Source organism: Malaclemys terrapin, chromosome 4, assembly GCF_027887155.1.
Source record: "Malaclemys terrapin pileata isolate rMalTer1 chromosome 4, rMalTer1.hap1, whole genome shotgun sequence".
Taxonomy (NCBI): domain Eukaryota; kingdom Metazoa; phylum Chordata; order Testudines; family Emydidae; genus Malaclemys; species Malaclemys terrapin.
Genome location: NC_071508.1, coordinates 95,741,002 through 95,755,983, shown reverse-complemented (window position 1 = coordinate 95,755,983; position 14,982 = coordinate 95,741,002). Strand labels below are relative to the sequence as shown.

The 14,982-nt window shown below is 42.7% G+C and overlaps 1 protein-coding gene across 1 annotated transcript in view; it reads right to left on the bottom strand.

Annotated features, from left to right (window-relative positions):
• Positions 1-14,982, bottom strand: part of KATNBL1 (katanin regulatory subunit B1 like 1) — a 43,812-nt gene that overhangs the window by 22,577 nt on the left and 6,253 nt on the right. The window lies entirely within an intron of this gene.

Here is a 14,982-nt window from a genome sequence, read left to right as displayed (position 1 = left end):
ATTATGAATAGGACACCACATCAAAGAAATCCATGAACCAGAGAATGTGGTATTTATCTACACACAGAAAATACACTGCAGAAGAATGCATTCATAAGTTAAAATATCTTACAGTATGTTAGATACCAGCCCATAAGAAGAACTTTACTGTTTAAACAAACTGAAGTTCTAATGATTAAACAAACAAGTATTAAAAATACGATGGGAAATGAGTTTGTTATTGGTTCATAAAATATTACAATCAATATCTTTGTTAGCAACTTCAACAGAGAAAGTTCAAGGAGGCTACTCTCCCCCTTCACCCTTAGAAGGCAGTCTGTAGATCAGAGGGTGGCAAACCACGGCCCAGGCCCACCAGCCATTTTAATCTGGCCCTTGAGCTCCCGCTGGGGAGCAAGGTTGGGAGCCGCTCCGCGTGGCTCCTGGAAGCAGCGGCATGTCCCCTGTCTGGCTCGTACGCCTAGGGGCAGCCAGGGGGCTCCGCTCTGCATGCTGCCCCTGCCCCAAGCGCTGCCCCAGGACCTGCAACCAATGGGAGCAGCAGGGGAGGCACCTGCAGACGGGTCAGTGCGCAGCAGAAATGTCTGGCCTCGCCTCCGTGTAGGAGCCAGAGGGGGATGTGGCATGCTGCTGCTTCCAGGAGCCGCTTGAGATAAGCGCTGCCTAGAGCCTGCACCTCTGAGCCACTCCACCGCGCCCCAACCCCCCTGTTGCCCTCCGAAACCCTTGATCCCAGCCCGGAGCACCCTCCTATACCCCAAACTCCTCATCCCTAGCCCCAACCCAGAGCCCGCAGCCCCCGCTGCAACCTGAACTTCTCATTTCTGGCCCCACCCCAGAACTTACACCCCCAGCCAGAGCCCTCACCTCCTCCCACACCCCAACCCCAATTTCGTGAGCATTCATGGCCTGCCATATAATTTCTATACCCAGATGTGGCCCTCAGGCCAAAAAGTTTGCCCACCTCTGCTGTAGATGAAGGTTGAAATGCTGTGGCAAGGTAGGCTGGTGATGTTTGGACTTCTACTGTTTGCACTGTACCCATTCTAGAGATAAATTGAGATCTGTGTCTGGCACCTTTCACTAGCATTAAATTAAGACTAGCCTCTGCTGTGATGCCTACAAACCCATGACAGCTGACAATATGTGGGCAGGAGGTGAGCTGTGACTACTGCTTACTGTGGAAAAAACTTGCTTGTTTCACTGTTAGATGTGAACATAAGCATCTTTGTTCCTTATGTAATCTATTCCTGACAGTATTCTTTCACCCAAATGGTGTAATAAAATGAGCAATAATTAGATACTACTATTAAACAGAATATTTAAATGCAGTGCCTTTTACATTACCTGTAACATAAATGTATATGTAATATGCAAAAATTAAAGATATAAGAAAGCCACCAGTGGCACAGTTAGAAATTAATGCCCTACAGCATAAACCTAATTAAGTAGTCTTAAATCAATCATAAGTATATTATATGCTGATCAATAAAATAATAATAAAAACAACAAACACACAAAGCTCTGTGAAAGCTGTTGATACAATAGCACAGGCGTCGGCAACGTTCGGCACACGGCTCGCCAGGGTAAGCACCCTAGCGGGCCGGGCCAGTTTATTTACCTGCTTACATAGCAGGTTTGGTCAATCGCAGCCCCCAATCGCCGTGGTTCGTCGCCCCGGGCCAATGTGGGCGGTGGGAAGCGGCACGGGCCGAGGGATGTGCTGGCCGCGGCTTCCCGCTGCCCCCATTGGCCCGGGACGGCGAACCGCGGCGAGTGGGGGCCGCGATCAGCCAAACCTGCTGCGTCAGCAGGTAAATAAACTGGCCCAGCCTGCTAGGGTGCTTACCCTGGCGAGCCGCGTGCCGAACGTTGCCGACCCCTGCAATAGCATATCAGTTTGGTCTATGACATCACAGTGCCATTGTAGTAGGAAGATAATCTGGGGATATCCAAGAAAATTAATCTGAAATAACTAAGGGTGTAAATCTGAAGTGGATTAGTTAGACCACATTAAATCACTGTGTGAACACTCTCACTCAGAATTAAAGTGGCCTTAATGCGACTTAGCTTCATTTCTCAGTTGCCAGACTTTAGCCATTGTTTTTGAATTGCATTAATTCAGAATTTTATTTAATTATAATACTGTATCTTCCTTTTGAGATGATCATATATTTATAAGTGATCTCTTGCTATCATAAATCTACTTTCTGGACCTTTCAACAGTTATAAAACTGCTCCAGTGAGAAGTTTGGAATACAATGTCTGTGCAGAAAATCATGTTTTTTGAAGCTAGATGTTTAAAAAAATGCAACTTAGAAACAAAAGTTAGGTCAGGGTTTTTAAGGGACTTTGGTGCTCGTAACAAACTATTATTAAAGCTAATCAATTTTCAGGACACTCATCTGATAAGAATTAAAGATTTTACAATAATATCTGTACAAAGACAAATATGTTGATGCTCCAAACATCTAACTTTTCACCATACTTACTTGCAGGTCCTACTCAGGTGCTATATTACCCAAGTGGACTACACACATTTCAGTTATTCCAAAACTAAGTATTTATATAACTACAGCCATTCTTTAAGAACTATTAGTACCAAAAGGATAAGAAAAAAAAACCTAAACAAGTTCATATATGCTGAAATACTTTTATAATACATACAAAATGTTAATGACCCTAATTATTAAGAGATATGAATAGACAAATTATGAATACTTACATTTTAGAACAAAAATATTTGAAGAATCCATTCCCCTTTTACTTACACACTAAAATCCAAGTTCAAGGTTCTGTTCTGTAAAATCTGACAGCCTCAAAACAAGCATAAGAAATGCAGGCTCTCTTCTGTTTATGCTGCCATTAATTTTTACAAGAAAGGCCATGGCAAGCTTCTCCATTAAAGTATATTTATTGTAATTTTAAGATTATATTTGTGGTTTGGATTAAGATAGTACGCCATTTTTTGCAACTATGCTTTTAAAAGAAGAAATTCAGTTCACCTTTAATCTAAGAACATGTTTACCCGGGTTGCAGTTCAACAGTGCAATTGTTCCAATAAACCAAATGATGTCTTAATTCTAGGATGAAAATCTAATTCATTAAACAGGAAAAAAACAAAAAATAAAAAAATAAAAACTCAAAACAAACCCACATAACCCCTGCTTTGCCCCCCTCCCTCCCCACCTTCAGTGTGGATCTTTGGAATGTTTAGAATTTAAATCTAAAGTGACCAAATACCATACTTTTACCATTTTTAGTTAATGCTTACAGTTCCATTACCCTTCAGGAGGTAGCCAGTTCGATGCTCAAGTCACTGCTACTATAATTATCTTGTACAGAATTATTAGTTTTATGTTTTGATACATCATTTAGAAGGGTCACAGACAACAGTTTGGAATCTAGACACTTGGACTATTTTAAAATATTCTCTTTTTGACAAGAGAGCATCCCAGTCTTATTAGTTCAAAACAGTAACTTGCACATAATAAATTAAGATTGATGAACGTTACATGCAAGTGTCAGGGAGAGAGCACACTTAAATCTGAAAGCATTATCTTATTTGATCTATGCAAACCTTTCATAATAAAAGCTGAAACCCACCTAAAGTTGTTGAGTTTTATTAACAATGTAGAACTAAACCCAGGTGCACAAGCCTATTGAGTGTTGTATAATGTGTCAACCTCTCTTTCCTCATGTGGGACCTAAGTTTTTTTGCTATCTTGAACAGAGAGAAGGGGTTATGGGCAGCAGCCTGAAGCCATACTTTAACATTTGATGTCTTTGGGGGATAGTTGCTCAGGGATCTGCCACATCTTCCCTCTCCCCAACTGCCATTTAACCACCTGCTGGTTTCATTGCTGTAAGAGGAGGGGCAAGGGGCCGGCCCGTGGCAAAAAGTAGGAGGGCCATGGCCCTTGGCATCCCCTGTTCTAGCACTCCTGTGCTCTTTACTACTCTTCAGGACACCTTGAAAATCCATGATGGGACTTGGTCACTTCAAATATTAGCATACTAGTAATTTATTATAGAACATAAACCTCTAAGAGCACATTACATGGCTTTTTTGTATTTTACATTGTTTAGTGTCATTCCACTTAATATATTAAACCTTCATCCCTAGTTTATTTTAAAATCAGCCATTTCTTCTATTTCTCAGCTTCCATTCCACTATAACATTCATAGTATCGGTTCGCAAACACAGAGGTTCTTGTTGATTCCTCCATGTTAAATCAAGTGCCAAACTCCACTGACGACCACATTAATCTTTATAAGAGTCAGATGAAAAAGTGTCATTGACTGTCACTCCCTAAGGAGAGCACAGTTCATGGTTTAAAAGCAACTGAAAATTGTCACAGATCAGAATTCCAGTCGAGGGCATCTGGTTTTATCATTCACTTTCAGATTTAACAAAAAAACAAACAAACAAACAAACAAGAGCACAAGGAGGCTTTAAATAATGACCATTTTTAATTTATTGCCAAAAGGGTAACTTGTCCAGCAACCGAATTTAGCACTGCTGAATCATTTCTGCATGTTGCACTAATGCTCAACATGAACTCCTTTAATAATAAATAACAACTTATCTTTCACTGACAACATTCAGAATGTTAGAGCCTAACTGCATTTCGATTTTACAGGTATTGATTATTGGAGATTTCTTGGTCCTTTGGATGCACATTTACAGCTTTTAGGCCTTTTGCAAAGACTCGGGCCATGAAAATTTGTCAGCTGTGCTCAATTACTTCACACTTATGAGTCAGCTTCCTTTACTGTCTTAAGAGTATTTGGGACACCATTGGCCTATTAAATGCTAACAATATTTTTTAAAGTGTTGCAGAAAATGCCTTTCGAATTAATGTTCATTTCTAACAGGAAATATAATAAATGTGTATATGTGTGTCTAGATTTGAAAAAAAAAGTCATCACTCTGTCCACACAGCAGGCAGTAGTAGTAGCAGCAGCACTTGAGCTTCAATCTATACCCCCGACAGGCCAGTTAGCTTGTTTAAAGCACCACACTTGAGCTTCAGATTTTTGCGTGGATGGAGTCAGACTCAGAGCTACACGAGTTATAACCTGAGTTAACTTCGCAGTGAAGACAACCCTCTGTCAGACTGCTCACAACAGGAATAGTGCTCTGGTTTGGGTGTTGGCGTGTGTGCTAGTCAGCTGAGTTTTATACTTACTACTTATTTAACATTTGTCCAAGTCACTTGATACAGAGCATGACATTCCTAGAGGAAAGAGTCTCATACTTAAGGTACAGGACTTTGGCTTGGTCACCCTGACAAAAATGGGATTTACAATTATCTACTGGTAGAAGATGCAGTTTACCAGAGATGCCTGAATCCTGGCTAAAAAAAGTATGTATCCATTGTGAATTATGGGTTCCCATTTTTTGCCAGTATAGACCACTTCAGAGTCCAAAAACTGAATTCTATTACAAGTTTCTATCCAAGACATTTTGTGCAAAATTGGGCAAATCAAGAAACAGATGCCCTGCTTACAAGTTCTAGAAGCACTTTGCAGGAGTACATACCTGAAGTGTTTCACTTCGCTGTTATCAGAAACTTGGTATATAAAAAACTTTTTGTATTTTCTACTAAAACTAGCTAATACTGCTCTTCAAAAGTTATTGTGGCTATTCCATTTGTGATTTCTGATCATCATTTTAGCTGGAGTCAGCTACAATAGATTTTCCCATTAATTGCTCAAATCTAAAAAGAAGAGTTTCAGATACCAATTGAAATGAACTGGAAGTCTGCAATGTGAAGATTTATCATTTAAAATTAAAACCTATGCAGATCTGACTGGGAAAAGACTAGCATACACTACTGCTACATTTGGAAGAGACTCATTTAGGTAACAGATAGGTTGGTGGATTTCAGGAGAAATAGTAGTAGAAAATAAAATTAATGATGTATGTTCATCTGGATATTGAGAAAAGCATGCTGGTCCCCGAAATTTCAGACAAAAAGCCCATACAAAATCTCCACCTGTCATTTGTTTTACTATATATTTCTCAAGGTAGGCGACTACATACTTAATTAGCTATTGGAGTGATCACATTTATAAAACGTTAACTATGCTTTGCAACATATCTGAAACATTCACTTATCACATTTATAATAGACCATTTTAGTTTTGCTTAATAAAAACGTTGAGTATGGTCAACATCAAACTAAGATTCTGATGCTTGTGTATCTTACCATCTGCACACACAACCTGTGCTCCTCAACTGTACTTGATTATAAATAACTAATTTTAGACCTAGATTTATATCCATTCAACACAAACTTAGTATCTATATTATTAATGTAAATTTACATCACAAGTATTCATAATATACCAAAAGTATAAGAATCATGAAGAGTTAAGAAATGTGAGAAATCAAGATGAAACTTTGAACATGCAATTACTTCTCATGGGTAAGGCTATGTGTTTGTCACAGAAGTCACAGATTCCATGATTTTCTGTGACTTCTGCAACAGCCCTGTGCAGCTGGCTTAGGAGTCGTCTGAGCAGCTCAGGCAGCCTCCGGGTCAGTCGCACTGGCTGCTGCTGTGGCAGACTCGGGGCCGCCCCGCTCCCCAGCAGCAGGAGTTTGGGGGGGAGGTGTATGTGTGTGTGTGGGGGGTTAAGGGCTTGGAGCCGCTGCTTACAGGGGGCGCTCCTCTCCCTCGGCTCACCTAGCTCCACATGCTGCCTCTGCCAGCAGCCAAGCACTGCCCCATCATCATCTCTCATTGGCTGCGGTCCCCAACCAATGGGAGCTGCAGAACTGGGGCTTGGGGTGGAGCAGAGGCAGCATGTGGAGCTGGAGCTGCCACTTACCAGGAACTGGGTAGGCAGCCTGCCCTAGCCCCACCAACCCCCTGTCCAGCACCCGCGCTCCCCCCTAGGCCGCAACGCACCTCGCCCTCCTGGGCTGTGCCCCCCCCCTCCCCAGCACCAGCATCGTTTCCCTGGGCTGCGCCAACCTCCCCAGCACCTGCAGTGTCCCCCAGAGTCTCTCCCCCCGCCCCCCAGTTTTAGTCAGGGGTATTTTTAGTAAAAGTCCTGAACAGGTCATGGGACTGTGAATTTTTGTATACTGCCCGGGACCTGTTCAGGACTTTTACTAAAAATACCTGTGATAAAACTTAGCCTTACTTACATGGGGTACACCTCTACCCCGATAAAACACTGTCCTCAAGAGCCAAAAAAATCTTACTGCATTGTAGGTGAAACCGCGTTCTATCGAACTTGCTTTGATCCGCCGGAGTGAACAGCCTCCCCCCTCCCCCCCCCCCCGCAGTGCTGCTTTACCGCGTAATATCCAAATTTGTGTTATATCGGGACGCGTTATATCGGGGTAGAGGTGTATGTGTGAGGGGACAGACAGATACACACTTTAAAGATCAGGATTACATTTGGAAGATCTATAACAATCTGTACTCTGAGATCCAGTGTTTTATGCTCGTGCTTCTCAAAGCCGGTTCGCTGCTTGTGCAGGGAAAGTCCCTGGCGGTCCGGGCCAGTTTGTTTACCTGCCACGTCTGCAGGTTCGGCCGATCGCGGCTCCCACTGGCCGCGGTTTACCACTCCAGGCCAATGGGGGCTGCAGGAAGGGCGGCCAGCACATCCCTCTGCCCACTCCGCTTCCCGCAGCCCCCATTGGCCTGGAGCGGCGAACCGCAGCCAGTGGGAGCCACGATCGGCCGAACCTGCCGACGTGGCAGGTAAACAAACCGGCCCGGACCGCCAGGGGCTTTCCCTGCACATGCGGTGGCCCAACTTTGAGAAGCACTGTTCTATGCAATACAGTAACTCCTCACTTAATGTCGTCCAGGTTAAGGTTGTTTCATTGCTGATCCATTAGAGAACATGCTTGTTTAAAGTTGTGCAATGCTCCCTTATAACACCATTAACTGCCTACTTTGTCCACTGCTTGCAGGAAGAGCAGCCCATTGGAGCTAGCTGGTGGGGGCTTGGAACCAGGGTGGACCGGCAGCCCCCTATCAGCTCCCCTAAGTTCCCTGTGCAGCAGTCACCCAGCAGGCTATTAATTGTCAGCAGTTCAGCTGTCCCTCCCCGCACTGCCGTGTGCTGCTCCTGCTCTCTGCCTTGGAGCTGCTCCCGGGAGCCTCCTGTTTGCTGTGCAGAGGGGGAGGGGTGAAAGGGGTGCTAATGTCAGGATATCCCCCTCCCCTCGCTCCTTTTCCCCATCTCCACAGAGTGTGTGTGTGGGGGTGGGGGGTTAGAACCTGACAGGGCTCAGGACAGAGGGAGCTTGTTGGCAGCTGTTGCTGTTTCAACTCGCTGATCTACTTAAAAAGGCAGTGTACTTAGAGTAGGGTCAGTGTACTTAAAGGGGCAATGAGCATCTCTCTCTCTCACAGGCACACATGATGTGTGTGTGTGTGCCACGCTGTGTCTCTCCCTCCATTTGTGCTGTCTTGTAGAGTGTGAGGCTACATTAACAACAATGCGTTTATCCTTGAGGGCTCAGCCAAGTGCTAGTTCATCATTTAGCAGTAAGGCATTCCCTGGGAAATATCCCACCCTCTGACTCCACCACCTCAACCAAGCTTCACAATCATCATTGCTGTGTACAGTATTAAACTGTTTGTTTAACTTATACTGCGTGTGTGTGTGTATAGTCTTTTGTCTGGCAAAAAAAAAAAAATTCCCTGGGACCTAACCCCCACCATTTACATTAATTCTTTTGGGGAAATTGGATTTGCTTAACATTGTTTTGCTTAAAGTAGCATTTTTCAGGAACATAACTACAACGTTAAGCGAGGAGTTACTGTATATCGGTCCTATTACGGGAAATAGCTGGTTGTCACTTATTTCAATAGCGAGAGTCCCCTTTTATTCAACAGAGATTAAGTTAATCCATGCATACAAGTCACTGAAAAAATTAAATTTATCAGCTCACATGCTGTACTGATAAGGAGGGGGGGAAAAAAAAAAAAAAAAAAAAACCACATCATAGCTGAGGATACTATTGATAAACCAAGGCCAGGCACCTTGTCAGATAATTAACAGTATAAATCTGGTGGACTGGATGTACCGTAATGGGGGTATTCCACCTTATTTCTAAGCAATTATCTGAAACCAGACCACATCAGTAAAGACTGAAACTGTTACATCTAAGGCCATCAACAAGCTGTCAAAATATAATGCATATATTGATATCTCAGTCCAGTTTTGGGGGAAAGTGACCACATTACAAAAAATACCCAACCACAACTTTCATTTTTTTACTTCGTGACAGTGTTCTTCTGAAAGCTCCATAAAATCACCTGCTTTAAATGCACAGAAAAAGGTACTTTTAATTTTCTTTAGCAGACCCCGTAATACATTTAAGTCTTCTTGACATAAGCTGAGCTTTGGATAAAAAGGCAATTCAGTCATTTGTCTGTATTTTCAGAACAATAAACTGATGAAATGACTAAAAATTCAGTGGGGTTCATCTTCAACATTTGCATTATTAACTTGCAGTTCTTTTGTGACAAGGTTGTAAAGATTTGGATACATGTAGAGTACTCTATAAAGAAACTACCACAGCTTTATCTGGTGGTGTTTTTAGAACTACCAATTCAACGACAGTACTAATGTTCGTAAGCAGGGTGGATAAAAGTGATTTTATTTTGTTACTTGAATTATAGATTTTCTTTTTTAAATAAACCTGTTTAAAACAAAATCTGAACTTAATACAAAATACTTTAAGGCCTAAATTTACAATCTCTTAAAACATTTAAATAAAAAAATAAATATACTCAATCCACGAGACTATCAAAAAACGTAGAGTTAAAGGGAATTTTTTTATAAAAAGAAAGAATGAGCGGGAAAACATTAACTTTTGAGGCCAAGCTTTATAAATATGGCACAATAGGTCATCTACTGTATTAAGGGCTTGTTTTTAAAAAAAAAATAAAAAATTTAGATGCTATTTTGTATGTTTAGTTAAATTCCAGTTACCATCCTAATGCAGCTTGACACAAATCATGAGCAGAAAGTACTCCCTGCCAGAGAACAGATGAGCAGTGCCAGGACAGCAGGACTGCAGAGAGTTCCCTGTGCAGCTGTGGGGCTGGTGACATTGGATTCCTGCAAATGCAAGGTGCAGAGAAGGCTGTGGTTGCCAACTGTTACTGATGGATTATTTTTTTCGCTAATTTCAATGTGTCAAGTAAAATCGACATTTACCAACTACTTAAATCAAATCCTGCCAAGCCTATTTATAAGCCAGCAATTATTTTTGTGATCCATCAAATTATTATTTTGTGTGTAAAACTAAACAGCATTCTTCCAAGACTTCTACCAACCTTTTGTGGCTATGCCACTTATGAGTCAGAGAATTACTCAGTGTTCTGGATCGGTTTACAATCTGGGACTAGCTCAATATATTAAGTCATGAATCTCACCACATGCTCATATACGGAAGGTGACCCAGGTGGATGACTGAACTAAGTACGTGCAAAGAGCTTTGCTGAGATTATAAAGGGGAGGCAGAGACTCAAAAGCTGACAAATGACAATCCACACTCTAGCCAATTGCCTTTAAAGGGAAATGGGTTTATGTTAATACTTGCCAGCACTCTGACTGATAGATCCAGGCTCTCTCATAGATCAGACTGCCGTTATTTTGATATTACTTATCTGTGACCAAGATGAAAAGGAGCACTTTTTTGTAATATTACTTTCACCTGTAATTATGTCACAGAAGTAGGTAAGATTGTGTCCTTTTCCCACCCCTCACAAAAATGAGTTTGGGTTATGGGCTGTCAATTGCCTACTTCATTCAGCATGTGCTAAGTGCTTTTAAAAAGGGATGCTCAACTTGAAGTTATATTTGCCTGAAAGTGTTGCTCCTATTACTGTTACAACTAAGATTATTAAAACAGAAGTTAGTGGGAAAAAAAAACTATTTTTCAATTTGTTTACTTTGTGCAATTGACAGCACTTTGTATAGTCAGTTAACAAGGCAGAAAGACTGAGGAGATCCCACTATAAACAGAGGAGCAAAAAGGTGTTTTGTTTTGTTTTTTAAATTCTAAAAATAAAGTTAAATTGATAGTACACCTTTAAGCTTCCTGATTTGGAAGGCAAACTTCCTCCTAGGATCAATGTCTGCTACAGACTACGCCTGCAAGTAACACTAGTGCAATATTTTTACATGCTTTCTTGCTCTTCTTCCCCCCGCCCCCTCCCCCCTTTTTAAAGTTACTTGCTGCCTGCGAGCAGAATTCCCTGCCAGTCCATGTCTTTTATTTTCTAGTTATTTGAAGCACATAAGTGCCTATAAAAAGACAACTGTACACTCCATGCCATTATTTAATTACAATAACAAAGGACAAATATTCACATTGATATTAATTATCTATGTTTAACATTCCAATTTAGAAACTGCTTCATAATAGAAAAAACATGTTATGGACTGTGAAATCTGGTCTCTCTTCTGTGTGCTTTTATCCTATACTATACAGATTTTATGGGGGATCCAGCAATTCTCAAATTGGGGGGCCTGACCCAAAAGTGCAGGGAGGACTGCAAGGTTATTTGGGGGGAGGGGAGGAGGAGGTATCACTTCTGCGCTGCTTTCAGAGCTGGGTGGCCGGAGAGCGGCGGCTGTTGGCTGGGTGCTCAGCTCTGAAGGCAGCACCGTACCAGCAGCAGTGCAGAAGTAAGGGTGGCAATACCATACATACCATGCCACCCTTGCTCCTGCCTTCAGAGCTGGGTTGCTGGAGAGTGATGGCTGCTTACTGAGGGCCCAGCTCTGCAGGCAGCAGCGCAGGAGTAAGGGTGGCATGGTATGGTAATACTATACCATGCCATCCTTACTTCTGCGCTGCTGCTGGCAGGGGTCTGCCTGCAGAGCTGGGCTCCCGTTCTCCAGCTGCCCAGTTCTGAAGGCAGGTCCCCCAACTCCTTTTTGGGTCACAACCCCTACAATTACAGCACCTTTAAATTTCAGATTTAAATAGCTGAAATCATAAAATTTATGATTTTTAAATTCCTATGACTGTGAAATTAACCAAAATGGACCATGAATTTGGTAGGACCCTAATAATAGAAGTTTATTTACACAGGGAAGTGAAGACTCCCCACTGGTTTTAATTTACAGTTCCCACTTCACTCTTTTACTAGGGGCTAAGATTTACGCACATCCCATCATGGAAGAAGCTGGGAGTTCAGTCCCTTAAACCAACAGATTGCTTGTAATTTACTAGTGGCAAAGGCCACAAAAAGAGGTTCAGTGCTTGCATGCTGCTGCCCATTTGCCTGCAAAACCTTAATATCATGATTTCTCTATGAGCCATGCTGTCTGGGGCTCCTCCAATTACTAAACCACAGCTATCTCCCCAAGAGTGAGTACCAAAGTTTAGACAGGAAATCTATACAAGTTTCTGCAGATATTTCCACTGTTCTGCCTTATGGGCCAGAGGGTGGAGGGCAGGGATATGGACAGCCAACAGCCATTCCTGGATCTATTTCCCCACAGAACACTATCAGAGGGATGAGCCTTGTTACAGAGGTAGTATTCCTTCCCTTTGATGCCTCTACTGACATAGATTTTGGCTTCTTCAACTTGAGAAAGATACCTCCTTCTAGGCCAATAGAGCTAGCAATGCAGAAACACAATCCACATTTCATAATTGCAGTGGCAAAATGCATTGATGTGATGAACACATGCAAAATTTTATCTTTATCTGAGATTACACAAAAATCTGTCTAAAAGTAAACATTGTGAAAGAAGGAGAAATTGAACATACCCAGAGCGATATCTGCATGGGCCTCTGCCATTCTAGCTATTGTAGTTTCCTCCTGTGGCATTATTACTTTTTTCCTTTCTTGGCCCAAAGACCCATGTAAACTTTTATTCATCTGTGGATCTGATGGTCAGTATAACATAGAATTCAAAAATTCCAGATTTGTTATGAGAGCTCAGGCTCTGTCTTGATGGCAAACCAGGGATGTTTTGCAACAGAGTTTACTTAGTATGACTAAAAAGCCCTCTTAATGCTTTTTAAGATGCAGGCTAACATAGCTGACCATACAGTATGGTTTCAGACAACATATGCTTTGTCTATACACAAAAGTTGTACGACTTGGGTGTAGTTAAAGTGGTACTACCCGACTGGTGATATAGTAATAATACTCCTACAGGCTATGCAGGAAGGAGAATAAGCTCTTCTGATATAAAGCATCTTTATACCAGCACAATTATTCCCACACTGCATGTACAAATATAAATATATTGGTTAAAAAGTCACATTCCGAACTGACAGTAATACTGATACAGTAACTGTACAGACCAAGACAACTTCAAATACATTAGCTTGAGTCTTAAGGAGCATTTATGGTCTGTTATACAGTAATAAAACCCCACAGCACTGAGACCTGGTCTTATCTGCGGGGCTAAAAATAGCAGTATAGAAGATGTTCAGGCCTGGGCCTAAATATCTACACCAGGGGTAGGCAACGTTCGGCACGCGGCTCGCCAGGGTAAGCACCCTAGCGGGCCGGGCCAGTTTGTTTACCTGCTGACGCAGCAGGTTCGGCCGATCGCGGCCCCCACTCGCTGCGGTTCGCCTTCCTGGGCCAATGGGGGCGTCAGGAAGCGGCGCGGGCTGAGGGATGTGCTGGCCGCAGCTTCCCACCATCCCCATTGGCCTGGGACAGCGAACCGCGGCGAGTGGGGGCCGCGATCGGACGAACCTGCCGCATCAGCAGGTAAACAAACTGGCCCGGCCCGCTAGGGTGCTTACCCTGGCGAGCCACGTGCTGAACGTTGCCGACCCCGATCTACACTGATATTTTTAGTCCCGCCGTCCGAGTTCCATAAGCCTGAGTCAGTTGACCAGGGCCAGCTGCAGGTCTTCTACTGCACTGAAGACATATCCTAAAAGAGCTTTTTAGTCACATTAAGCCAACTCAATTGAAATATACCAAGCCAATATTTTTTGCATGTCAGTGATTTTAACTGCTACATATTTCTACATCTTTCAGTTTGACCCCAATTAAACACATTACAGCTCTAAGTATGTATCACTAATTAAGCAAGATCCTATTTAGTGTCAATGCATTGCCATTTAACCATTTAAGTTTCTGTGCACTTTTTATAAGTTAGCTTAGGTTTAGCTGGAGGCTGGGGTGGTAGATGCCGCCTGCAGTAAGTATACATACTGATAAAAGCCCTGCCTTGTCAGGCAAAGTGTGTATTTGTCAATTGTGTTAGCTTAATACAATTGAAAAGCTCTGTTAAATAGAAGCCAACACGTTTGAAGCAGCATTAGCTGGCTATGATGTAGCCCCGATTCCCTCATTGTGATCCTGGCCCACCTTGGCAGTGAGCCATCCCCCCAGTGCAATTTAAGGAGTCCAATGGCCCCTCTGAATACATCTGGCTTCCCACAGCCACAAGGGACATTCTGGAAGCCAGGAAGTTCTGTACTTTATGTCCCCTTCCCTTGATATGCCTCCAACAGGCACCAGCACGCAGCCAATAAACCACGGGTTCTCAAACCGGGGGTCGGGACCCCTGAGGGGATTGTGAGGTTATTACATGGGGGGGGGGTCTGCAAGCTGTCAGCCTCCACTCCAAATCCTGCTTTGCCTCCAGCATTTATAATAGTGTTAAATATATAAAAAAGTGTTTTTAAATTTATAAGGGGGGGGGTGTTACACTCAGTGGCTTGCTATGTGAAAGGGGTCACTAGTACAAAACTTTGAAAACCACTGCAATAAACCATCTTTATACCACCCAAGTGTTCTCTTTTTTGCAAATCCTCAAGGATGAGGTTAAGAACAGAACATAAGAACGGCCATACTGGGGGTCAGACCAAAAAGGTCCATCTAGCCCAGTATCCTGTGTACCAACAGTGGCCAATGCCAGGTGCCCCAGAGGGAGTGAACCTAACAGGTAATGATCAAGTAATCTCTCTTGCCATCCATCTCCACCCTCTGACAAACAGAGGCTAGG